The 26,450-nt window shown below is 39.0% G+C and overlaps 1 pseudogene; it reads left to right on the top strand.

The window, feature by feature from the left end:
• The first annotated feature begins 17,099 nt into the window (after positions 1-17,099).
• LOC147416683 (uncharacterized) lies at positions 17,100-17,745 on the top strand (annotated as a pseudogene).
• Positions 17,746-26,450: the final 8,705 nt, after the last annotated feature.

The raw sequence follows: 26,450 nt of genomic DNA, 5'->3' as shown, positions 1-26,450 counted from the left end.
TTGAAAGGAGGAGCAGTAAAAGATGCTACTAGCTTCATAGCCTTCTCTCTCTCTCTCTCTCTCTCTCTCTCTCTCTCTCTCTCTCTCTCTCTCTCTCTCTCTCTCTCTCTCTCTCTCTCTCTCTCTCTCTCTCTCTCTCTCTCTCTCTCTCAAAAAGTGGCCAGAGACAAACCTACAGACAAAGCTCGAAGCTGCTTCTAGGAACCTTCGAACTGCTTATGGAGAAGATCGAACTTTTGCTGAGAGCAATGCAGAATGCTTTTTTTATTTTATTCAATTGGTAGTTTGTAGCTTTTGACGGCATAGTTTTTTTAAGATCTTTCCACCGTAGTGGTGTTTTTTTAAATAATTTAAATCTAATGCCACGTGGTGGTGGCTCCTACGTTCAAAAATCGCAAAAAGAGCCTTTGGTTCACCAAGTAAAAATAGAACTTAAACTTTGCAATATGCATGAAGATGTAGAAGCTACATGAATGAATCCATAACCTAAACACACACACACACACGCACACGCACACGCACACGCACACGCACACGCACACGCACACGCGCGCGCGCACGCGCGCGCACACACACACACACACACACACACACACAGAGAGAGAGAGAGAGAGAGAGAGAGAGAGAGAGAGAGAGAGAGAGAGAGAGAGAGAGAGAGAGAGAGAGAGAGAGAGAGAGAGAGAGAGAGAGAGAGAGAGAGTGTTGTTGATGATGATGAAGATGTCATCAAGGTAAGCCATGCCTCAAATGAGAATGGAATTTTTTTTTAAGGCACATAGTTTTCAAAAGCAAGAGCTAAATTGCAATTGTAGATTGCACACTATGCATAGACAAAAGTAGGACTTCTTGAACACTTTGGATAGTCTCTTTTTTCGTTTTTTGCAAAACTCACAATGGTTAGTGTATTATATTAGCATAACCAAAAAATAACAATTTCAAGTCATGCTTAGGCCGAGCCATAACATCTTGTTAGTAACCATATGCACATGGGCTACCATGTGAGCCACCCCTGACACTTTGTAAGCAAGTACCCAACCGACCTATCCAGTCAACATAGCTTCCATAGCCCTATTCCACTCAACTGAGTTCATATGCTTCCCTATGGCACACTCAATTTCTTGCTTTTTTGTACAATCTCAATGAATTTAGCTATTTCCAGAGCGTTCTCAAAAACTCGATAGTTACTGGCCTTCCACACACATTTGAAGTAAAAAAATCTGACAATTTGCGTGCCGATAAGTAGTGCATGATGGAACTTTCATGCCATCCCACTCAGAAAGAGGTCGTTCGTAAAAAATCCAATCATCGAGGTCTTCTGCACCCTTTTGCAAAACCTTTCCTACCGAGGCACTCCTTGAACAAGTGAGGGAGGTCCTCTCTAGCCATTCTGCATTGTGAGCATCTAGTACGACCGATACATCTCGCTTGAATCTTCAACCTGTAGGTAAGGCCCCCCATAGTACTTTCCAAAGAAACACAATCATCTTAGGTGAAAGATTGGGGCCTAGGATGTTCTTAGCGATTGAAACCCATCTTGATTCTTTCCATTGCTTGCCCCATTTCTTATTCAAAGGGGAGAACCAATCTGACAAGATCATATACGTGTTATACACATCCTTCATATGCGGTTTAAGGAAATGTTTGTCCTTTGGCCACCGCCATGCCTTCCACTTAAAACTCGATTCACAAGACACCTCTGTTGAGCCGTTCCAGAGCTCTACTGCAACAAGCAGACTTTCAATCCTGCTAAGATGAAATGGGGAGGTCAATGAATCTGTTCCTTTTTTTACTTTTGATGTTGCTATCCTAGAACTGGCCCACATGTTTGAGTCCTTTGTTGCTGATCTTTTGGGCAATTTCTCTCCAGAATGGATTCAACATCATACTTCTTGCCTTAGATAGCCAAGGGGATGAGTGAGTAATAGAACTGTTAAAGTACCTCGCTAAGTCTCCCCCTTTGTTACTCTATTGAATTTACAAACTAGTTCACCCGTTGTGCCACCAAGTTTTAAGACAACCCACCGTGGGGAAAACAACCTATTGTGTACCTCCAACCCTTTCCACTGACCGCCTTGGGAGCATATTTGTGCCCTGTCTATCATGGCCTTAGCCATGATAGCCCATGCCTAGTCTTGTTTCGTGATTGCTACCATCAACTTGGCACACTCGGCCTTTGCATGAATACAGGAGTTAAGGATCGCAATACTGCCTTGCTCACAAGGTCTTGCAATGGAATCCCAGCCTGCCCACTACTGCCAAGGCGTTGAGTCTTTAGTATTGCTATAGGTTTTGAAAACTCTTTCCAGTTGCATCTAGCCAGCTTAAGTAAAGGCCCATTGAAGGCTATGTGAGGGAGAATAGTTAAATTGACCACCTTTACACGACTCGAGAAGAGTAGAAGCATGTACACCCATCTTTGCATCTTGCTCCCCCGGGGCGGTCACTTTTTAGAATGTGTATGATATCATGCGAGTTAACCGAAGAGGATTATTAAAAGACCAAAATGTATAAAAATGTATATATACAGAGGGGGGTGGGTTTTTTTTAATAGGCTCACAGTGTAAGTATAGTATGTATATTGGGGTATTATTAATTGCCTCTTGAACGCACGTGATATAGGGGTCTTTTGATAAGTGACTGCCCCGGGCTTGCTCCTAACCTTATCCAAAACCCAAAGGAATATTTGATTATGGGTAGTGGACCCCAATGCTCAGGGGGGTTCACTATGTACTCATGTTAATGTATAGTGTGAGTTTGCAAGGAGGGGTTTTAAAATATAAAAATTCTAGCCAATTTAACAGAGATACATTAAAATAAGGGGGTTTGATATTAAATTTTGGGAAAAAAATCATAACATAAGGGGTCATTTTATTCATTCAAACATGTTAAAAGAGGGGTTTTTGTAATACCTCACGAACGCACATTATATTGGGGGGTACTGAATGGTGAACCCCTGAGCCCAAATGCCGAAACACCTTCTCTTTTGGCATTATCTCCCCAGACCACACAAGGCCGGATCAACTGATTCATTTTTTGTGAACTAGATCCATTTATATTACTCTGATGCAACATCATAAGCTTGTACAATCTCCAGAGCCTTCATGATCACTTGAGGGCATGCTTTGAGGAATAGGAGGGCAAATAGGTTTGCAAGAATTTGGTTGCTGCTAGGAAAAGATAATCCTTGAATCTCCCCTCTAAGTGCACTATCTTCCAGCATTGTTACCAATGCATGAAATCCAATGGCAAAAAGTAGCGGTGTCGTGATGCGGCACGTGCATTATGTGAAATTAAAAATATCTACCCCACTCTTAATTTTTTGGATGCGTGGGACCAAATGTTGCAATGTACATAGTGCGAAAACGGATGCGATGGTTGCAGGCGTGTACATACCTTCTCGGGCAGGTAAGACTGGGGATGTGGCACTGTGGCCTATTTTAACACATCAAAGCATGGATAATTTTCTTTACAAATGTACATGTCAAGTGTTTCGAAGTGGCACACTCTTTTTGCCTAGAAAGTTCAAAGCTGGCGATGTTGGCAAAAAATAGTAGGTTTCGTGCGCAGGCATAAACGACGTGTCCAAAGTGCTCACCAAGTGGGAAAATGAGGTTCAACATGAAATTTGAGCTCAATGTAAATTTTTTCACAAATTTATGGATTTCTCTCAGCTTGTTTGGCCATTTTATGGGCAAAAAGGGGCATTTTTGGGCAAAAAATGGACATAAAATGGTAAAAAATAGCCCCAAAAAAGCAAATAATGGCTCAAAATTCCACATCAACGGTGGTGCCATCATTTATCAAGATGAGGGGAAAGTTTTAGAGCCATGAATGAGCTCATTTGGGTATATAAGCAAAGAGATAGAGCGGCCATTCCAAGAGAGGGTGCTAGTGCAGTCCCGTGCTACTTCCACTACATGGTTGAGGCTGTGAGGCCTCCAATTAGGGTTTCCCCTCCTCAAATAACTATTTTTGCTTCTCCAATGAAGTACTGAATCTTCCATGAAATGGTCACGATCAGAAATCAAAGCGTCATTTTAGGGTTTTTAACAAGTCGAATGAGCATTGCATCTGTGCAATTGGGAGCGAGGCTACACCTAATCTTCACACACACAAGATTTTTGAGTTAGAATTGGTTATTTTTCAAAGGGGAACTTTCATGGCTGGAGTTTTTTTCTAGTTGAGTGTGTTTTTGGCTTCAAATCATCAATGTCTTGCTTGATTTTGCTACGAATCCTCACAGCGACTCTTTCCTAGTCGCACTGCGCACTTCTTGACACATTTTTGGTGAACCTGCCACGAAGTAGGCTAGGGTGAGGGTTCAAAATCTTAATTGAAGGTTTAAAATTAAATCTTTAAAGGTGTGTAGCAAGAAGAGCAACAGGGGGTTCGGTTTGATCCAATCACAATGCAAATGTTTCAAGCTTTTGCGGTGTTTATGCGGCAGCAGCAAGCTGCAAAAAGGAGGGAGCTTTCATCAACCAAAGTGCTTCAGTCTGTGGTGAAGAAAATGGACCAATTTAAAGGTAGATATGTAACAAAGTATCTTTGTGGATATTTAAAGGAGATGGAGCTTCATCGAGTGCCTGAAGTAGATATGGTACAAAGTTTTGAGCTAGCTGTGGTTCGTGAGAACAGGGAGCATGTAAGGGGAATTAGAAATGAGCATGGGACAACTTGGGAAGCATTCTAATTAGCCTTAAAAGAAGATTATTTCATGGAAGACTCTGAAAGGGTGACAAGAGGACCTTTTTAGAGTGGGTAGTTAGGCCAAAAGAGGGACTTTTGCCTACCATACTGCTAAGGGAATCTGAACGTCGCTATGATCAACTTTCAAGGACTGAAAAGGATACCCTAAACTTGGAGAAGATAGAGATATTTTTGAAAGCAATAGGTCAAAAGATTCAGGAGAAGTCAGAGTTACTACTTGAGGATAAAGATGCGGAACAAGGCTTAAAAACTGACTGGAATGAGGTTGAAGATGCAATTTCACTGCTAGCCAAGTGACAATGACGGAGAGACAAGATGATAGTGAACCCTACTCAATCCCCAAGCGTTCCTGAGAGTCCATTAAAGCCTATTATTGTGGTTCCAAAGAGTGACAAGTCCATTCCAGATGATATTGTCAAGGGAATGCAAGAGCTCAAGTTAAAGCTTACAACGTTAGAAGAAAAGGGGCAACCATTGGGTTAATCTACACGGCAATGACCTCAAACTAGAGAAGGCTTTGTCAATAGATGCATATGGTGCGATAGTACCAACCATGCAAGGAGGGATTGTGAAAGTTTTAAAGATGCTTTGAAAAAGGATATTGTTTTCTTTAAATATGGTAAGATTCACTTAAGTGAAATAGGTAAGCTCTTGGGGACAAATGGTGGGATAAAGAAACTAGTTGAGGACATGGCTACTAGCCATGCCATAGCTGCCTATGGGTTGAAGGTGGATCCTATTAAGAAAAAAGGATCGGTCAAGGTTGGAGAAGAGGAATCTAATGGTATTGGAGAGCTATGGCCATGCGCTATAGAATCTACTATGAAGGGTAAAACGACTAAAGAGGTCTTTCATGAAGCTGGAGATTGCATTCTGTTAGAAACAGGTTGGAATGACCCTGTAGAATCATTTTCAGTGCATGCTTACATTGCCAAATGTAAAGTCAATGAGGCCATTGTCAAAGAGAAACGCATGCACAAGAATGGGGATGAAGGGTCTTCAAAGCGGGCCATGACGAGTGGAGGCAGAAATGACACATTGCCGCTATGTCATAATAGTCAATATCTAATTCTCCTAAATGATTTTCTCATGTTAAATTGATCATTTAATATGGGGAAGTGCGAGGGGAGAAAAAGCTAGAATATTGGTTAAGCTGGCAAACCGGCAACAGTAGGGATCCAAAGGGGGGGCCATCTAGAAAAGAGCAATGTGCAACGATGGGATTAAAAGACCCTAAGGTTCAGCCCATTAATACTTCTAAAATGCTAAGGTTCCAAAATTCGAAGGTTGTGTCCAAAGGTCAAACATTAGGGAAATTGGATGCTTTGTGTGTGTCCCAAAAGTCTTCATGCATCCATACATAGGAGGGGGCAAGCCCTAGTTGTAGGAGATGAGAGAGAAACTCACACACACACACACACACACACACACACACACACACACACACACACACACACACACACACACACACACACACACACACACACACACAAGCTCCCTTTACACAAAGGAAATGAGGGACACATGTCAGCTCCCTAGCCAGAGGCCCACAAGGTGTACTCAAATCCCATTGGATGACCTTGGAGGTGGACCAATGAGAATTAGGCTAGAGTAAATCTAGTTTAATCAATCTTAAATCACTTAAGTAAGAACCAATAAGAATTAAGATCTCTAGAAGTCTATTGGACAGTATCCCAAGGGGTCCGATGAGCATTCAACGGCCCAATGGCTTGCCTGATTCCTATTGGCCAGGAGGCAAAGGGGTCCAATGAGAGTTTAGTTGCATTTATTCAATTACACACTCACACAATCTATGTGTGAAGCAAGAAGACTCTCTCTCTCTCTCTCCTTATCAAGCTTGAATGGAAAGCTTATCACCTACTCCAAGCTTGTGAGAAGGGAGGCCTACACCAACAACTCTTGGCTTTGTGATGCAAATCCAACGAAGAGACAAGATTCAATGCATGCTCAACTCCTCTACCATGCTAATTACTAAGCTTAGCTATGCTAATATGAATGATTATGTGAGGAGATGTACATCTTTCTCGCGTAAGACTACTCCTTCTTTCTCTCAATCTTCTCTCATACCCCGCTAGCTCTCACCATCTAAGAAGGTGTGTGAGGTCTTGGGTCTAAGACTATGAGGGAACTGATGTTGTGTTGGATAATTGTATTTCTTAGTGCTTGAAGTTTCCATCTTCATTGCACTAGCTAGTATTGAAGGAACACAAAGAATTGTATTGTAAAATGTCTCTCTTGATGGGAGAAACCATAATACAAAGCCTTTTGGAGGGGGGACCAGCTCCATGCAAATCCTGTCCTCAACTGTTGTCAATTGCTTAATTTCTCTCTCTTTTGAAGTATTGTTCATGCTATCTAAGTAGGAGTTATGCTTTTTGTTGCTCTCTCCACCCAAGCACTCTTGTTATTCTCATTAGGAATTTATTCTAATGAGATGCTCACTATGTTCATGCTATTTTTTCCTACACCGAAGTTACTAGACCATTAAAATTTACATTGGTATCAGAGCACAGGGTTTCTCTTTTCTTGCTCAAGAAGGGAGGTCCTCAAGCTAGCTATAAATGGTTGGTATTATTAATTGCATGTGAGTAAGCATCAGGAAAAGTTTGGACTCAAAAAAGGACTTTTTGGCCTTAGAGAGAGAATGTTGTTCGACCAATAGAGTTTGCGTCACCACAATGGTAGCTCCAATTTATTTGATTTTTATCTCAAATTTGTGCGTTTTCAAAAAAGAGTTTTTTTTGTTAAAAAGATCTCAATAAGAAGATACGACGCGATTTGTGAAAATTATTCTCCTGCCTTGGACGACAAACGCCGAATGTGCCATAACTCACATTCAATGAGGCACGTCTTTTGATGAACACTTTTCAAGCTACTATTTCTTGTGTAAACTAGTGAGCCTCTTTTATTTTATCGTTTTTGCGTAGTGTCACTTCACAACTAATAGAAGCAGAGATGGAAGGAAGATGACCACGATGACCATCCGCCTCTGTTAAATCTGTGAAACTATATATATTCAACAGCTTTGACTTAGACCATGGTCACTCGATGTCTACCACAGTCACCATTGGTAGTTGGGTTCTTCTTCAAACAAGAAGAAGAAAACGGATGTCAAATGAATTCATCAACAGCTACAAAGGACGTGTGAAAGATTTTCGCTTGTCTCAAACGGGAAAGACAGTGAAAGAGGTGCTCATTGAGCATGCATATATGCACTCCGAACTACGACTACAACAGTCACCTTTGGGGTTTCCTGCTCATAGACCAAACTGTGTGACTACTATATTGCTAAAAAGTTTTTAAAGATCCTTCAAGTTATTTTGTTGACTATTTCTTGTGACCATTCTCTATTCTTTTGTTTTTGCAGATATTTATCCTTCTAACAAAGAAGAGTGGCAACCAGTTGAGTGTATAATTGGTATTTTTGATGCTTTTCATGCTTCGGTGGGAGAACTTATGTACAGAACTAGTGCGAGAAGAGTTCTCGCAGAGAGGGGAGTTTTCTTTTACGACTAATTTTACAACGCCCCTTGCTCTGTCCATGGATTTGGCACTTTGAAACCTTTCCCTCTTCCCCAACAAGATTCCCCAAAGTGGCCAGTTCCAACTTCAGAAACCTTTGAGTGTTTTAAACTCAAGCTTCATCAGGAAATTTTGAAGTGTTTGAGACCAAACATTGCAAGCAGGCAAGTACGAGTCAGTCTATTTATGCCATTACATGTATTTATAGATTTCTTCCACGATGAGGAGGTTAGAAAAACAGAAACCATGTTCATCTGCAAATCCCAAACTTGCCTTGATTTTTTGGATGATAATTGGGATGTCAGTGATTTTGAAGGAATTTTGTGCAAAGTTGACAAGCGCTCGGTTGTGTGCAAGTGTATGATAGCATCACAAAATTTTATAGTTTCTTTCTACTACATGAGGTGGCATCGAGTGAATGGTTAGTTGGTAGCTATGGATCAAGATTTAAGTGACGATGCTTTTAATCCCTTGATGTCTATCAAGATATGGTTTTCAAATTATTTGCTTACAGTTTTTGTGGTTAGATCAAATGTCACTTTAACACTAGGTTGGTAACCTAACAGGACATAAAAGTGTCCTTTCAGGGTTTTGAAAAAAACCTCCAAAACCATAGTAGATCCACTCATTTTGTAAAATCCTTTCATGAGGTTATAGTTCAAGGCCTACTACACATGGAAAAAATAAGAAACTTGTAAAATTTCTCATCTTTTGGTCACACCAAGCCTCCAAAGTTGATGGACCAGTACATTTTCATCAAAACAATCATTTCTTACGTTTTGTTGCATAAAAATAAGATAAGGGATTTTTGTAGGACTTGAGATAAATTCCCTAGTTAACTTCAATGGGTTGGTGATCAGAACATATGATTGCATCTCACTCACTATTTTTTGTTTTGCCAAAAGAAATAGGTACAAAAAAGTTGAATTTTTACCAATCTGCAAACCTATCATCAAAGTTTCTATAGCCACGCTCAATACAAATAATATATGCATGTTTTCTTAGTTCCCTATTTTCCTTTAGGTTCATAAGGATCCATGGAGCATGTCAAAAGAATAATACATCTCTTACCAAGGGGAATCTTGGGGACAAAGATGAAGTACTAAATACAGCAAACATGAAAAAACTGGGTTCAACATTATGAGTTGTAGAATCCCATAGAAACTATTCAATATCTAGCCAAATTTGATCCTTATGACTAGATATGGTTACTACCTACAAAATGTATGTAGTTGTCACAAGAAACTAACAATATTGAAAAAGCTATACTTGATATACTAGAATGTTTCGTTTTCTTCTATAATTGAAAAATCAACCATCGTTGTCTACTATGCAAAATAGGGTATTAGGTGCCTCAAAACTCAAGGAATATTAGCTTTATGTTACAATATGCGACATAGAAAATCAAAACTGCATTTGGATTTCATGAAAGCCACCAAAAAAATCATAGAAGAGCTAAAATTGGCTAAAAAGCAGGATTTGACAATTTTTGTAATTTGGTCATAACTTACAACTTTAACATTTATTTCTCCCTAGAAGCATCAGGACATGTTGAGGACTACTAAAGATAGTTCTCTAGCATTATAGACCTCACAAACATGAATTCTAGAGTGGTATAGTTGCAAAAAGTTGAAAAAAGCCAAAAACAGGACCCGTTTTTTCACACAGTTTAGGTTGTGAAATGTTGTGCAAAGACAAGGTTAAAGATGGAATTGATATTCCAAAAAAATGTCGAGTTTTTTCCAGCTCATGAGACAACTTTCTAGACAGATAGCACCTCAAAATCCATTTTGAAACTCTTGACATAATTCAAGGAAAATGGTCACTTAACAAGACATAAAAGTGTCCTAGGACATAAAAGTGTCCCATTACCAACCTAGTGTTAAGACAGGTTCGAGAGGATTTGTTAAATGAGTCCGATCTCAATTTGCCTTCAAATTTTTTTTCAAGTGTAACATGCGAAAGGTACTAAGCTACATGTATTACTTTTATATGTTGATGTCTCTATCGTGCTCATGTATCCCAATGTCTTATCGCGTACGTTGCATTGCAGGTACCTCACAGACAAGAAAAAACGACTCTTTGTGCACAGATTACCAGCGACAGACTTGAAATAGTGAACTAAATTTACACAATGATTCAAATACTATTCTCAAGGGAAGCTCTCTACATTACCAAACACCATTGTATCCTCACTCTCCCATTTTTTTTGCAAAACTGTACTTAACATTTTGTAAACTTTGAACCATAATCAAAACAAAAGTCAAATTTCGATCCACTGCTTGTAATCAATTTGTCAAAAGTACATTTCATAATCTCTTTCTAATCTTGTGCGTGCGGTGATGTGGGGGCTGTTGGTTGAGGTTGAGGAGAGGTGGTGGCTTGGGGGTTTGGGGGCTCTGGAGCTGCTTCATGAGTAGGAGAGGTGCTGGGTGGGGGGTTTGGGGCTGTGGAGCTGCTTCATGAGTAGGAGAGGTGCTGGGTGGGGGGTTTGAGGGTTCTGAAGCTGTTTCTTCTAGACGAGAGCTGGTGGGAGCTTGGGTTGGGGAGGCATCTGGGGAGATATTGATATGTGCTTGTGTTGGTGTGGCAGACACGGGGTATCTTGTCGGCGGAGGCCTACGCGTGGGCCTTCGTGCTGGTGGGATAAAAGCATCACGTGCTCCGTCTGGACGCATGGTCACGCAATTGATCAAGTTTTCAATCATTCTGTTTCTAAATGAAGAAACATCAGCCTTTGAATAATCTTACCTGCGTTAAGAACATCATGTTTATTAGCATAACTACTAACTTATTAAGATACAAATCTGTAAACGAGTGTCGAATGCTTACACTTCTACGACTTCCATCAAGCATGACCCCTAACAAAATTTCTGCAATGAATAAGACCCTCCATCCACAAGAGTAGGCATCATCTTGCTTAGGGACTTTGCAACTAATAATCATAAGATTCTTATATATCTGCTCTTGCGTTAAAGCTTCAAGAGCAGACACAAGCTTCCGAACAGATCTGCGCAAAATACAATTAAATTTCATAAGCGACTTTTAACAAAATTCTATGCGATGTCGAACAAAATACAAAACATCTTACCTACGTACTTCAATATGAAATCCATGGGATGAATTAGCAAGGTAGTACGGGTTTCGTTCAAGGTGTAAGAGAACAAGACTCCAATGAGATCTGTTACAAATAAACATAAGCAAAACATATGTCATCACAATAAATTAGAGTTCAAGATAAAATAATTTCACTATTGAAAACATTGCGTACCCTTCATGATAAGCCATAACAAAAAATTTTGCCGTATCCATGTTCAGTGACTGAAACCAGTCAACTACTTCCACTAAAGATGTATCCTTGGCCGTCAAAAAGATGGAAGTAGTTGACTGAAACCATTCAACTACTTCCACTAAAGATGTATCCTCGGCCGTCAAAACGACCGAGAGGTTCGAGTCAAGGACGGCGACATCATCTTGCATATTCCAAAGAAAATTTGAAACTACAAAACTGTAAAGAAATTCGTGTCATACAAAATTGAATATATTAAAAGAATTTATTGTGAAAAAAAGAATAGCACGCACCAAAGCAAGCAATTGATGATTGAGTTTGTGAGTTCCCTCGTCCGGTTCTGTAAAATTGAAATCTGGTGGGAGTGATAAGGAAAATACAGAATGCGTCCCCACACAGGAAGGCCAACATGGAAATAGGGAAACATCAATGACAAATCATCAGCGTTGGCGTCGCTGATGGCATCTGCCATTTGTTTCTCCATCATCTCAAGGCGTAACTGCTCCAATCTCTCACTATCGTCTTCTGTTGTGTCTCGCTCAGTGTTGAGACGGGTGCTGTATCGATGCATTTGTGTAGACACTTCATGAACTTTGACCTTGTCAATAGGTGGTATTCTAAGAATAGTGTCCATCTTTCGGTCTGAAATATCGGCAGGCGGTATTGTTTTGTCATACCTGAACCTGAGAAGGCAAAGTGTGTTGATGTCTCGCGGCATCAATGCTGTCCTATGGGCGTGGATCGAGAGAATGTAGCCGTCCTGGAAAAGCTCCACAAAAAAATCTTCAGCGGCCTCGTGCAAGCACCCCATTGCACTTCGAGACCACCGGAAATTCTCGCAAATCTCGCGAACAACTCTCTGGAATGGTAGTTTAGGTATTGCCAATGAAATGTGCTTTTGGAGCTTACGAAGTTCGAGTAGAATGCTCCTATTCTGCTCGTATCTTCTTCTTCGCATTGTTGCGTGTAACTGCGGCATGGTCTTGCCCCGAATCACATGCGATGTTGACGGTTGCACTGTAGACGAGCTAGCCTGGCCCTGCGGAACAGACTGGCTAGAATAAACCTTCCTTGCTGTTTGCTTTGTGCGGGCCATGACCTGAACAAGGAGAATGCAAGGAAATGGAAATCTGGATGTGGGTAAAAAGGCAGAGTGACTAAAGACACTTCGGAAAAAATCGTGAGAAAAAAATGGGGGGGGGGGGGTTTATATTAGCGGAATAAGTATAATGAGAAGAGGCGGCTGCATTAATCATGACATCGCAAGGTATGATGGGAAGCGTGCGAGCATAATGATTATGCGCCATGTGGCACATCGGGACAAAAGCACCCCAATGGGTTGCCCTAGCAACAATGGTATGTCGTGGCACAACGCGAGGAGGGGGACCAGAATACTCTGCACTGGTCATATCGCGTTATAACGCGACAACTGGCTGTCGCGCCAGAACGCGATAAGGGTGCTTTTGTAGAGCGGCGGCACCCATATGCGTTGTGGCGTGACCGTTCCACGGCAGCTGACATGTGGCATAACCATCACGACGACTGCATGATGCATGCGTGGCATGACAAAAAAGTCATCATGGCACAACGCGAGGAGGCAGACCGTAGTACTCTTGACTGGCCATATCGCGTTATGACGCGACAACAAGTTGTCGCGCCAAAACGCGATAGCGGTGCTTTTTTTGTGTGGTGGCACCACTTTCGCATTGTGGCATGACCGTTCCATGGTGGCTGACACGTGGCGTAATCATCACGACGACTGCATGATGCACGCCGGCCCCATGATGCACGTCTATCGATGTCATTTCTATCAAAACAATGAGTACATTATGTTTCTCACTTTTGTGACTGGTTTTCTTCTCTTGGAACAAAAAATTATATTGTGTTACAATGCGCTATCTTTAGGAAGTCTCAAACAACTTGGGTCGGAGTTGTCCAAGTTTTTCCAGTGCGTTCTTTTTGAAGTCGCCACTCTGCATGGCGCGATGCCGCAGAAGATGCCTCCCATATTTCCTTCTTCCGTCATTTGCTTGCTAATCTCATTGCTTGGCCAATCTGACTGTCTTTGACACATTCCTTTCGGTGTGTTCTATGCATAAGTTTTTGATAAGTCCATTGATGTAGTTTCTCCAAACTGTTGGCTTTGTTTGCACCACCTCCGTGATGAGTGTGGCTGAAACAGCCAGTACGGGCTTGGTAGTGAGTTTTCTCCATACCTTGTGTAGACCATATAGCCAAGCTACCATACTGCCTAGCAAACCAAGGCATGTGGTTGCATATGATATGCTGCAAAAAAAAACCAACCTATTGTTTATATGTAAATATATAATCAAAATTTTATCAAATAAATTAATATACCATGTACTGAGTTATGTGTTGATTTGTCCATGCAGCTATGAAAGACCTGTGGAAGGTCTCCTGAGCGTCTTGAAACAATTTATAGTCAGTATCTCTCCAAGTATTGAGCTCACAAAACTTGAATATGGAATCCAAAATTTTCCACACGTTCGCTTTGCGAGTCCTTGTTGCACCATTGTCTGCGTGGTCAACCACTGCATTGTGCAGGTTTCTCCACCAGTTGTATCTCAATGTGAACCTTTCCTGAGCACTTTGGCTTTTGCGTTTTCTGCCACTTGTTGGCATCAACAAGAAGAGACGGGCTTTCACACCGCCAATAGACAACTTGTTTGGCACATCTCGAACATTCTTAGACCTCTTCTCGTCCTGCTCTATTTTCAAATGTCCTCCATGCAAGCCCATATCTGAGAAAACTGTTTCCAATGATATTATAGCCCTTTGTTTTGCTGATGCTGGCCGAGTGGTCCAAGGAAAACAAATGTACAGAAACATAAGTTTCTCAATGATTCTGCAGAGTGCATGCATCGTGCAAATATGTACTCTGGATAGTGGAATATCCAACACTGGGCGGAAGTTAAGGTCCTGCAAGTGCCTGTCCGGTGCTCTCCTCCAATTTCTTTTGTCAAGACCAATGAAATCCTCCCATGAAATACAAACAAGGGCTTTTACTTGTTTCTCCTTTTGAGATGTTGTACATACACTTGAGGGTTTTGAGATCTCCAACCATATGCCACTCTATTGTGTATGAACCCATGCCTAATACATCGAGTGTCTTTTCATTTCTCTGTTTGCTTATGACTTCAGGAATACTTGTTTGATGGAAAACCCAGTTAAGAATATCGAAATTCTCTGTAGGCACCTGAAATGGGAAAACCAAACCAATCAAATGAAACATGTTTAATCATTTTTTTAAGCAAAAACTTGTTGATATCAAACCTTGAATGTGGCTAATAAGAAAATATTGTTTTCGGATTGCACGCTAAATTTTCTAGGGTCGTCTGAAGCAATGCTTTCATCTAATGCTCTATTCATAAGCGTTATTGTGACACGCTCAACCTTTGTCTCTTTCACTAGCTCGCACTCATCCAGTTTAAGCACAAACTTCAAGACTCCATTGCATTCCTCTTGAGAAACATCGAACAATTGAACAATATATGTCTGCAAAGCTACTAAATCATAAAATATATTATTGTATTTGTCATAGACCACTTTCTCTGCTGATGGCGATCTGTACATTGCTTCAATGTGAAAAGGAGTGCCCAATGTCCTAAGCACTTCCTGGTTGACCTCCAGTCTTGTCTTTCGAATGGAGAAAGGATTTGGCAACAACGTGTGCTTGAGATTGAACTTCTTACTTTGTTGCTGCATAGTTCTATAAATAGAAAATTAAGCAAATGGACTATTTCCAAGTTTTCAAATGATACACATATCCAATATACCTAAAAGTTATAGACATTTGATTTGACAGGTGAAGACAATTGATTCAAACACCAGACATACCTAAAAATTGCAGAATAACCTTTGTTGGATATTCCGGCTTCATCCAGAATTGATTGAACATCACGTGCTTGGAGTTGATTCTATTTCAAAAGAGTGTCAAGTTGCTTAGCAAAAATCTTGCAGTAGAGATTATCGTCCAAAAGTTCGGCGACATCTTTGCATTTTAGTATGAGACCATAAGGAATTGAAGAAGTTGGTGTGTTGCTGTCAATATTTGACTGAGGATGTAACAACGATCTAAGCATAAATATGAAAAGTAAGATATAAAACTACAAATGTAAAGATGAATTAAACCTGCTTGAATGATAATCTTACTTGATTTCTTTAACCCTCTTCTTCAAAACCCCAGAACCAACCTTCAGTTGTTCAATGTCTCGTAAACGTCGTTCTCTTAACATAGGACCCAAGACAATATTTTTTTCTCTGAGATCCTGCGTGAGCTACGTGATGCTTTTGTCCTTGCCTTTCAGTTGTTGAGCGCACTCTGTCACAGTTTGCTTCAAGTAAAAGTTTTCTTTGTGTGCAAGGTCTCTCTCAAGCTTAAGAATATCACTTTTGGCCGCCAAATGCTTGGTGTAGCCATATAAACCAGAATAACCGTCTCCTACATAGTTCAACAATGACGTTATGTTTCTGAACGGTGGAGTTGAGTTGGTGAGAGGATGCTCAGGATATATCCTGCCATCCACCCAAAGATTGACGCTTTTTTTACCTTGAAATCTGAAGTTCTCTTTTGAAGCTTCGGAAAGGATGCCTCGCTTATTCTTCTTGTGGAGGGGCTCGTATTCTTTGGACAGTTCGATATGCATATGATACACATCGTTTTGACTCCTCGTCTGAGTTCTGTGTGAAGATGATAATGACATTGAGATGACTTGGTGAATGAGAAAGCTCAAAACAGAGGAGAGCGCAAGAGTGAAGCAAAATGGGAAGAGAGCTCAAAGGAGGAGACTGCGCGCAGGCGGAAAGCAAGAGAGACGCGAAAATGAGAAGAAGAATAACATTCAATGCACCTCGTTGAGTGCCAAATCTTAGTTTTGAAAAATCCAAAAGATTGAGACAATCGGCGTTCAATTCGGAGCCGTCGTATGTTATCATTGTCTGAACACTTTTTGAGAGTTTTAATAAACGTACCCCCCAAATCTGATATCCGAGTTTTTTTGAAAGTGAATATCAAAAATGAAATTAGGGAGTTTTTTTTATCTCTCTCTAAGCTGACCTGGCATTTCTTACAAGGCCCATTTTTGAGTCCAAACTTTTCCTAATGTAGAATAGGGATTTTTCAACCTTGTAGTGCACCTGCCTTTGTGTAGTTAATAGGGCATCACCATCGAGAGCTATGGTCTTAATAGTGGAGTCCTACGGGGCTTGCCTACAACTATTGAGCTATTAGAAGCTTGACAGGAGCCAATGTTGTTTTGGTGTTGAACGACCCTCTCTTCTATTCCTTGCAATTAATGGTATTCGAGCCACGGGTACAGTAGCTTAAATGCTTTTTCTAAAGGGGTAAAGAGGAGTAGAAACTAGGGCTTGAAATGCCAAAGTACACCTAAAACGTTTACACCTAAAAGTTGCTAGAATGGATGACAATAGTAAAGAGAGTGAAATTAATGTTGATAACTTTGATTTTGAAAATGAGTAGGCTACTAATGATGCCCCGATGCTTGTTAACTATCTTGTTTCTAGGCTTCAACAAGTCATGGGCAATCCATCCCTCCAAAGGGAAGTACAATGGCAGCTTCTTGCTCATGGGATTTTCCAAGCTCCCCACCATGACGAGAGAGCACCTAGGAAGCCTCCTTGTAAGACTTCCAAAAAAGGCCTCTCTGTGATTCGGGAAGAAGAAGAGGATCCATATGAAGGGCTCAAAAATTTTCTCCTTGATGACGCATCTCCTTCTCAAAGGAGAATTCAAGAGCCCCCACCGAAGGAACGAGAAAGAAGTGAGTTTCCTGCCACCTCGATGGAGATGGCTCCACGAAGAGGGCGGGCTAAATGCTCTCCATCACCTCCAAAATGAAGAAGACCATCACATACTTCTCCACATCCTACTTCAAAGAGGGATGACAAAAAGCAAGATAAGAAAAAGGCGAGAAAGAGGACATCCTCTTCTCCATCTTCTTCATCATCTTCCTCTTATGAGAGTGATGGTGAAGACTAAGAAGATCAAGGCAAGAAAAAGGAGAGAAAGAGGTCACCCTCTTCTCCACCTTCCTCAAATTCTTCATCTTTTGAAGAAAGTGATGGTGCAACTTTTGAACCATCAAAAAGAAGAGGCCATAGAAAATCCTATGCCGCGTGGAAGAGGTCATCCAAGCTCAAGAAGCTCAAAGAGGGAGGGAAGAGTATCTTTTTCCTTACCTATGATGGCACCTTTGGTGCTATGGATAAATTCTTGGACTTTATCCAACAACTCAATGAGGCGTTTGGAGATGAAGGCTTCACGGAGTCCTCTAAGCTACACCATGTAGCTATGCACTTTCAAAAGTCCTCTAGACAATGGTGGTCTAGACTACGGGCCAACGGTGAAGCTTCATGAACATGGAAAGATTTAAGAGCTTCCATTATGAAGCAGTTTTTGGCCACCGATACCAAAGGCAAAGTACTCACCGAATGGTGAAGCTTGAAGCTCTCTCCCTACGAATCCATTCACAAATATGTAGACAAGTTTTGGGACTTAGAACTCAAAGCTACTGTCTTTAAGAAGTTGGATTCTTGAGAGAAAAAGCAACAATTTTGTGTGGGCTTAACTGAAGAAATGGTGGAGTATGTCAACTCCCAAAGGCCACGCACCATATCGACCGTTATACACCATACTATGGTGGCTTCTCTAATCAATTTCCAAAAATGGGCTAAAAGAAATTTTAAGCCCACGGAAAACAAGGGTTCCATTGAGCCTACGGGGAAGGACAATATCCAAAAGGCTCCTAAGGGTAGTTCCAACGAAGTTAAAGAGAAGGGAGTTTACAAAGGCAATAAAAATAAACTCTCCTCTGAAGAGCTTGAGCGTTATCGCAAGGATAACTGCTGCTTCAAGTGCGACAAGCAAGGGCACGCGTACCGCGCTTGTCCGCAAAAGAACACCCGCCATGAGCCTCCCGAAATCCAAGAGGAGGAAACTCACCACAAAGGATCTCCTCATGCCATGATTGGGGAAAGGTAAGAGAACACAATGCTTTTATTCTCTTTGACTCTGGTTCTACTCACAATTTCATATCCAAAGAGTTGGCCACCAAGCTACGCATACAAGCTTAGGAGATGGGAGATGTCCTACCCATAGACCTTGCTTGCAAGGGGCAAGAAGCTTCAGTCACTCCCTTAATCGGGAAATTCAGGCTCCATGTCCAAAGCTATGTGGACAAAGAGGACTTCTTTATCTCTCCTCTCAAGCATGAGGATGTAATCCTAGGGGCACCATGGTTTGATCGCATGGCTGCCAATGTTAAATTCCCTGAAAGGAGAATCTCCTTTAGGTTCAGGGAAGAAGATATGTACATAGATGCCAAGCAAATGGGTAACACCATACCCATTGTACATACAAAATCTTTCAATAAGTCAATAAAGAGCTCTATTTCCGTGTACATGATTTTTGTTAAAGACTCTCAAAATGAACCTAATGTTTTAGCAAAAGAAGATATACACAATCAAAAGGAACTGGAGTTATCCAATTTTCTCAAGGGGTTTCAAGATGTCTGTATTGACGACATCCCTTGCGAACTACCTCCTAAACGAGGCAATGATTTGACGATGCAATTGAACTTCTTCCAGGAAGTTCACCGCCTAACAAACCTCCTTATAGAGTTTCTCAAGCTCAACAAGAGGAGATTATGCGGCAAGTGCATGAGTTAGTTGAGAAGGTCATGATTAGGCCTAGCTCATCTCCATTTTGTTCTCCTGTGCTACTAGTGCAAAAGAAAGATGGCACATATCATATGTGTTTCGACTATAGAGCACTAAATAGGATCACTATAAAAAATAGGTTTTCCGTTCCATGGGTAGAGAACCTATTTGATAAGCTACAAGGGTCCACCTACTTTAGTAGGATTGACCTAAAAAGTGGCTATCATCAAATAAGGATAGTTGATCAAGACATTGTAAAGACCGCATTTTGCAGGACATTTGGTCTTTACGAATACATTGTCATGCCTTTTGTCTTGACCAATGCACCAGCCTCATTCAACCGCTTGATGGAGAAGCTATTCAGGCCCCACCCAACCTTTACTGGAGTGTTCTTTGATGATGTCATCATCTACTCTAATTCATTCGATGAACACAAGAAACACCTCTAGGTAATATTTCAAGTTCTAAGAGAGCATTAATCGAAAGAAAAGTGAATTTGTCTTACAAGAGATTCAATATTTAGGTCACATTATCTCTCAAGATGGCATCCAAATGGATCCATCAAAGTTAGAGGTAATAAAAGGATGGCCTAAACCAAGAATCTTCATGAACTTTTTGATTGGTTTGGCAAGTATACAACTTGTTAGAGTCCCTAGACAAGTTTCAACAAGTTTGGACAAAATCTGATCAAGTTTATCAACTGTTTGGTGTCCGCAGATTCTGATTTCAAGAATCTGGCTTAAGTCTCACTTTTGGGATCCAAATTTCACCAAAATGGATTTGTGAGGTCTACTTGATGTGATTGACCTTGTGGTATACTCAAATTTGCAAAATCATCAAGTTTTGAAGTAGATGTAAACAATCGTGATTATTACTCCAGTTCTATTTTTACAAGTTTTTGTCCCAACTTTGGCACAGATCTGTTAAGCACCTTAAGTTAAGGTCACTAGTCAATTTTCATCAAGTTTGGATAATTTTTGGTCAAATGGTCATCAATTATCTGTCTGCAGATTAACTTTGCAATTTTCGTCACAAATTTCACTCTAGTGGTCCAAATCTTACCAAATTTGTTTTGTGGGCTTATTACAACATGGTGAAACTAGTGGTATCCTGACTTGGTCAAAAAAGTTAAAAAATTGGGCACATGTAAATATTCGCAATTACTTACTTCTGATAAATTTTTACAAAGTTTTGGTCAACTAAGAATGTACACATGTTTATCACATCAACATAAGCCTATGAATAAAATTTCAACAAATTTGGATAAATGTTTTTCCAATTTATAGTCAAGATTCAGAAAGTCAGTACAAACTTATTTTTTACCCAGTTTTTTGTCAGTTTAGTGATCCAAATCTCTTTGGCCTTTACAAAAGTTGTTTGTACACATGCAATGAGTCAACAATATGAACCTTGGTCAATTTAAAGCAGAAAGTTAATAATCGTGATTATTAACTTTAGGCTTAAAATGAGCACTTTTTTGCAATTTTCTCAAAGACAGTCTTTAAATGAGCTATTTTAAGCCTATGAATCAAGTCAAAACCTAATTTGGCCTAAAATGTCAAGAAAAAGTAAATAATCTGAGTTTTGACCAACTCTTGAAATTTTTACCTCGAAGTGTCTTTGAGCTTACCAACTGGTTCAGACAACTCTTAGGCTTACTCTTCAATTGGATTGAGTGGATTCGAGTCTTTTTGAGCTATTTCTAGCCGTAGACCTGAAATTCTGCAACTTCCAATAACAACTCACACTTGATTCTTTCAGAGAGAGCAATTTTCTGAACTCCACCTCAGATCCTACTTACTCTACTCCTAGATTCTCATGCAATGGGTTGTGGAAAGTGCTCACAAACACTCGTTTTCAAGTGTTTTTTAATGTTTTCCTTGATCTTAAGACTTTTCTCGTCTATCAATCATGCTCCAATTCCTAATCTAAATCTACAATCCACAGTCCTAAAGGTACTCAGCAAGTACGATTACTTCCAAGCTACCTGTACACTGCAAAAGACGAAAATTTTAAGCTATGCGGTTTCTAAAAGAAAGTTTTGAACTCTAGGCAAACCTAGAGGAAGTTAATGGACAACTACACAAGACGCTCGTGTTTTTCCCTAGTTTAGGTCTCTTCAATCCCCGGTAGCAGCGCCAAATGTGGGACGCATGTCTAGCCTCACCATCCTATCTTATTGCAGTATTAGCGAGAACCACGATTAATTTGTCAAACCATGGGACGAAGCTGACTCGACTAGTGCATAGAGGCTACAAGAGGTTGTCAATATCTTGGAAAACAATTAACAACTTGCATCTAACTCAAGCTACACTCAAGTGACTGAAATCACCAAAAGCCAATCGCTCATCGGCAAGCAAATCCCATCTGTTACAGCATCAAATGACATCCAAACGTAACGAAACCTCTAGGACAAGTTTATAAGACCTAAGAACACATGCTTATGGTCTCAAACCCCACTTTAGGTCAAGTTCCAAAATCGTGATTATTAACAGCAGTGGATTTTTGACCTAGTCGTTTTTGACCCAGAATGCATCTAAATGCTTAGCAATGATGCCCCAATACCCCGCCTATGCTTAGTTTTTATTTAAATGCATTGACGTAAGCCATTCATAGTATTTCTTTGAGTTTTCTTTTGTTTCCTTGCTTGTTTTGCATGGTACCTTTCTTATCTTCTAGATTTTTGGTTAGGAAAACCATAAAAGATTACCTCTTTTGCATTTTGTATTGGTTTGTCTTCAGAGCTGCTTGATATCTTATCCTCTCCATCTATATCTAGAAGAGAATTGTCTTGTGAATCTTGGAATTATTCCTTGTTTTCATTGCTCAAATGTTTTATGGAAATCTTGTTAGCTATGCATTTGCACTCAACTATTTTTTATGTATCTAGGTCCTTGATCCCTCATTCTGATTCAAAGATAGCATTGACCATTTGGAAGGGTGCTCTGCCATAGCCCTCTTTGTCATAGAATCTTGTTGGGGTAACTTTGCTCACACACACATCTAGAGTAGCTAGTATTTGAGTCCATCCAAAAGGTTCAAATAGTTACTTTGGAAATGTCTCTAGGATGTAGTCTTTATCTTCCATTGGGCTCTCTAAGATGAAATCCTATCTTGCAAGCTCTCACACTAGAAGTCTCCACACATCCAAAGATGTGTCTTGGGTCTTTAACCATGCAAATATTTCCTTCTCATTGACCATTGTTGAGTCAAATTCCTCCACGGGAGATTGACTAACATTGTTGTAGTTGTGATACTTTATGTTGATCCTTGTTGTAATCTCCTTGTGCCTTAAGTAGATAGAGCCATAGCCCCAATCTTGTACGATCTTAAATTAACGCATAAATGGTCTTCGCCGAGTAAAATAAAAAATGCTACTCTTGCCAATATATACTATTGCAAAGGTATGCTCATGTTCTATTCTGCATGAGGAAATTATAATCTGTTCCAACATACCCATTGTTCTCTCAACATAACCATCAGCAAGTTGTAGTCTCATTCTTGTTTAAGTGAGATCTAGTCTCCACCATTTCTCTCATATCTCCTTTGTGGCAGTGGCCACTCTAGAACCGCTATCAAGTATAGCAATTTTCTTTACTCCTTTGTGCTTCTTGGGCGATGTGGTATTTCCATCCTTCCTCTCATAATAATCACCCACATTGTTTAAAGGCACTAATTTAGCCTTCAAATGGTGTTGGTTTATTTATTTGTTCGTATAAGGGAATGTTTTGATGAGGAATTTTCAGCTCCATCTTCCAAGGTTTGTTCCTACTCCACCCCATAGAAGTGGTTTAATTTGTAGCATCTTTGAGAGAGTCATCGTGCATTGTATAGGGGTTGGCATTAGTTTGTGTAGGCTCTTAGTGCCCATCATATTTGGAATTGGCTTCCACTAAGAGGGTGTTACCTTGATCTTTGATTTTGTTCTATTCTCCCCTATGAAAGATAGCGAAGTCTTCAATGCCTCAGGTTTACTCTGCACAGATGAGCCTTCTCTTCCTACATCATTGTATATACCACCAAGATAAAAATTATGATCCATATTGATCTTAGTGATAGGTGCAAACTTAAAAGTTGCACTACCATCATTTCTATTTTGTATTTTTTTCCATAAGGCTTGTACCCATGGCTCATTACTTCTTAGATTGGCATCATCACTTGTGACTTGGAGTCATTTGTGGTATTAGCCACTACCCTATTGTCCAATGATATTTCAATCTTATGATTCATTTGATCAATCAATTTGTCTCTTTTGTGGTCAATTTCCCTATACTTTTCATGGATTAAAAAATTATATTTAGGGATGTTTGATTTTTCTAGCTCCATTAGAGCTTCAGTGGTCTCTATAATCCGTTTGCACAATTTGAGTCTCTATTTCTCAATATCAAAATGTTGATATATCAACATCTCTGTTCCAATGTTTGATTGGTTTTCAATCTAACTTCCTAATCTTGTAATTGAGCCTTTAAAGGTTCTAGAATCTTATCTACTATGATTGAATCTCTTGATGATACTTTGGACAAAACTACTCCTTATGATTGCTCCTTATTTTCTAAGGCTTATATTAAGAGATGTGACAAATGCCAAGATGCAGAGATACCTATGCAGATAGAAGAAATGCATTTACAACTGATGATGGTGACAAGAGAATTTTCCAAATGGGGCATGTAATTTATGGCACCAATGGCACTCCCACGTATCATACACATACTTAATATATTATAGTGGTCAGATAGTCAAAGATTGTTCTCTAGCTGGTAGTACCTTGTCTTAAGTCTAAAGATTTTGTTTGATAGAAAGACTTTTTAATGCTTCTTTCAATACTTGCTAGAAGAAATCACTATTACTAAAAATTAAAAAGAAACATTATTTTAAGTGTAAAAAGAATGTGGTAGTAGTTAGAAAATAAAGAAGCATGTGTGAATGTCATGTGATAAGTGGGGATCTACTAAGGTTGTTGATCGTGGATGGGTGGATCCAATTAGTTGGGTACTATCCACTAGACTACTAACTAATTGTGCTGATTGTCTCAAAATTAATTAATTTATTTTGATAATTATTAAATCCAAATTTTAAAAAAAATAAAAAAACTAAGAGGAAATTAGTACACTAATATAGATGATTATAAAGTAATTTTATAAGTTTGAATACACTATTAAAAATTGGTGATTAAAATATCTCTAATATATAATTAGTTCTACCAATTATTATGTCCTAAAGTCTTAGTGCTTAGCAAAAAATTAAAGGGGAGAATTAGTAAATAAATTTAGAAACTTTATATAAAATAATTTTTAGAGTTAGACTATATTGTTTGAAGCTTGTGAAAAAATATAAACACATAATTAGTTGCATTAATCACGATATCCTAAATTCTATATTCTTAGTAGAAAATTCAATGAGACAATTAGCAAATCAGCTTAGAAACTTATAAGATAATTTTTTAGAGATAGATTATGCAATTAAAGATATCTAATAAAAATACCAGAATGAGATAATTAGGTTTATTAATTACTATATCCTGAATTCTCTATTTTTAATAGAGAAGTAAAGAAGTTAATAAATAAATTAGCTTAGAAATTTACAAGATAATTATCAAACTTAGAATACATAGTTAAGAACTCATGATGAAAACATCTTTATAAGCTAGATTGTTTCAATACCTATTATATCCTAAATTCTTTGTTTTTAGCAAAAAACTAAAGAGTATAATTAGTAAATTATCTTAGAAATTTATAAGATAATTTTTAAAGCTATAATACAATATGAGAAAGTTTAAATAAATATATATTACCTACATATTTAGCTTTATTAATAATTATGTAAAGATTAATCTATTTTTTATTATAATTGAAAGAGAAAAATTAGGAGATTATCTCAAAAATTTAAAAAATTGATTTTCAAAACTTAAATACATTGTGGGGAAGCTACAATTGAAATATCTTGCTTAGATATTTAGTTTAGGAAAATACCAAGTCAAAAAGTCACTATTTACTACTATAAGCCAAAGGGAAAGTTGTCATATTAGCCCTTGGGATTGTGTGTAAACTCCTTCAGCTAAACCAAACCCATGATAATAATATCACACACAAAAAATCCCCATAATATTATAGTCTAATAAAAAGAAAATGGGATTAGATTAATTGGTGAAGATACATCGTGAAAATTCTTATGGTAAGTTATAATGTTTTTATACTTTAACTAATGGTTAAGCATCCTTTTATAAGGATAAAAGAGTTAGACCCCAAAAGAACTCGTGAAAATCAATAAATAGAGGAAAATGTCACCAACAAGAGGGCAAGGGCCACTCACAACCGTGAGGCTGGTCCAAGTAGCATTTCAATGAGAGACAATAGTGTTCATGCCCTTGAGCCATAAATGATTCCGACCCCAATCAATCCCATGTGGACCCTTGGCTCTTAAAAAATTCTATAAGTTAGCATAAATCCTTTAGAAGTTATAACATTGCATCTATTAGGTAAAAGATACGTACTCAAAAAATATTAAATTGGTTGATAATAGAAGGACACCGTCCAAGAAACATCATACATATGTTTGTTAAACTAGGAAACATCAAGCATTTGTTTGTTAAACTAGGAAACATCATGAACATGTTTGCTAAACTAGGAAAGAAATGTTTTGGTTAGTTTGGATAAAGTAGGAAAAATTTGATTAATCATCCTTAAGATAGCAAGTCTCAAGACCACCTCTAATTCCTTGGTATATATTTTCACTTCAGTTGATGAGAATAATGATGGCTATAAGACCACTTTTAAGTCGGCCACCCTTGTGAACAATGAGCTACTACTCCGTTCATGTCTTGATGTCTCTACATAAGTTAAGATAGCATTTTTTATTATAGGATGACAGCTTGGTTGTATGGGCAACTAGTTTGGCGTATGTGCACTCCTAGATTTTGAGTGATGTCTTTTTTCAAACCGGAATTTGAATAAAATAATAGGTGCCATTTTTTTCTTGTGCATGTGATCTTGAGACAGGATGAGTATTGGTCATGGTTGTTAGAGATTGTTCTCTAGCTGAAACTACCTTGTATTAAGATGTTTCTTTGATAAAGATTTTTTCCAATGCTGCTTTCAATACTTGCTATAAGGAATCATTGTTACTAAAAATTCAAAGGAACCATTATTTTAAGTCTAAAAATAATTTTGTAGTAATTAGAAAATAAAGAAGCATGTGTGAGTGTGGGGTTGTA

This window comes from Adiantum capillus-veneris, unplaced genomic scaffold (genome assembly GCF_014529385.1).
Source record: "Adiantum capillus-veneris isolate H3 unplaced genomic scaffold, ASM1452938v2 Hic_scaffold_610, whole genome shotgun sequence".
Lineage (NCBI taxonomy): Eukaryota > Viridiplantae > Streptophyta > Polypodiopsida > Polypodiales > Pteridaceae > Adiantum > Adiantum capillus-veneris.
The sequence above is the reverse complement of the archived record's forward strand: the minus strand, read 5'-3'. Positions and strand labels throughout refer to the sequence as shown.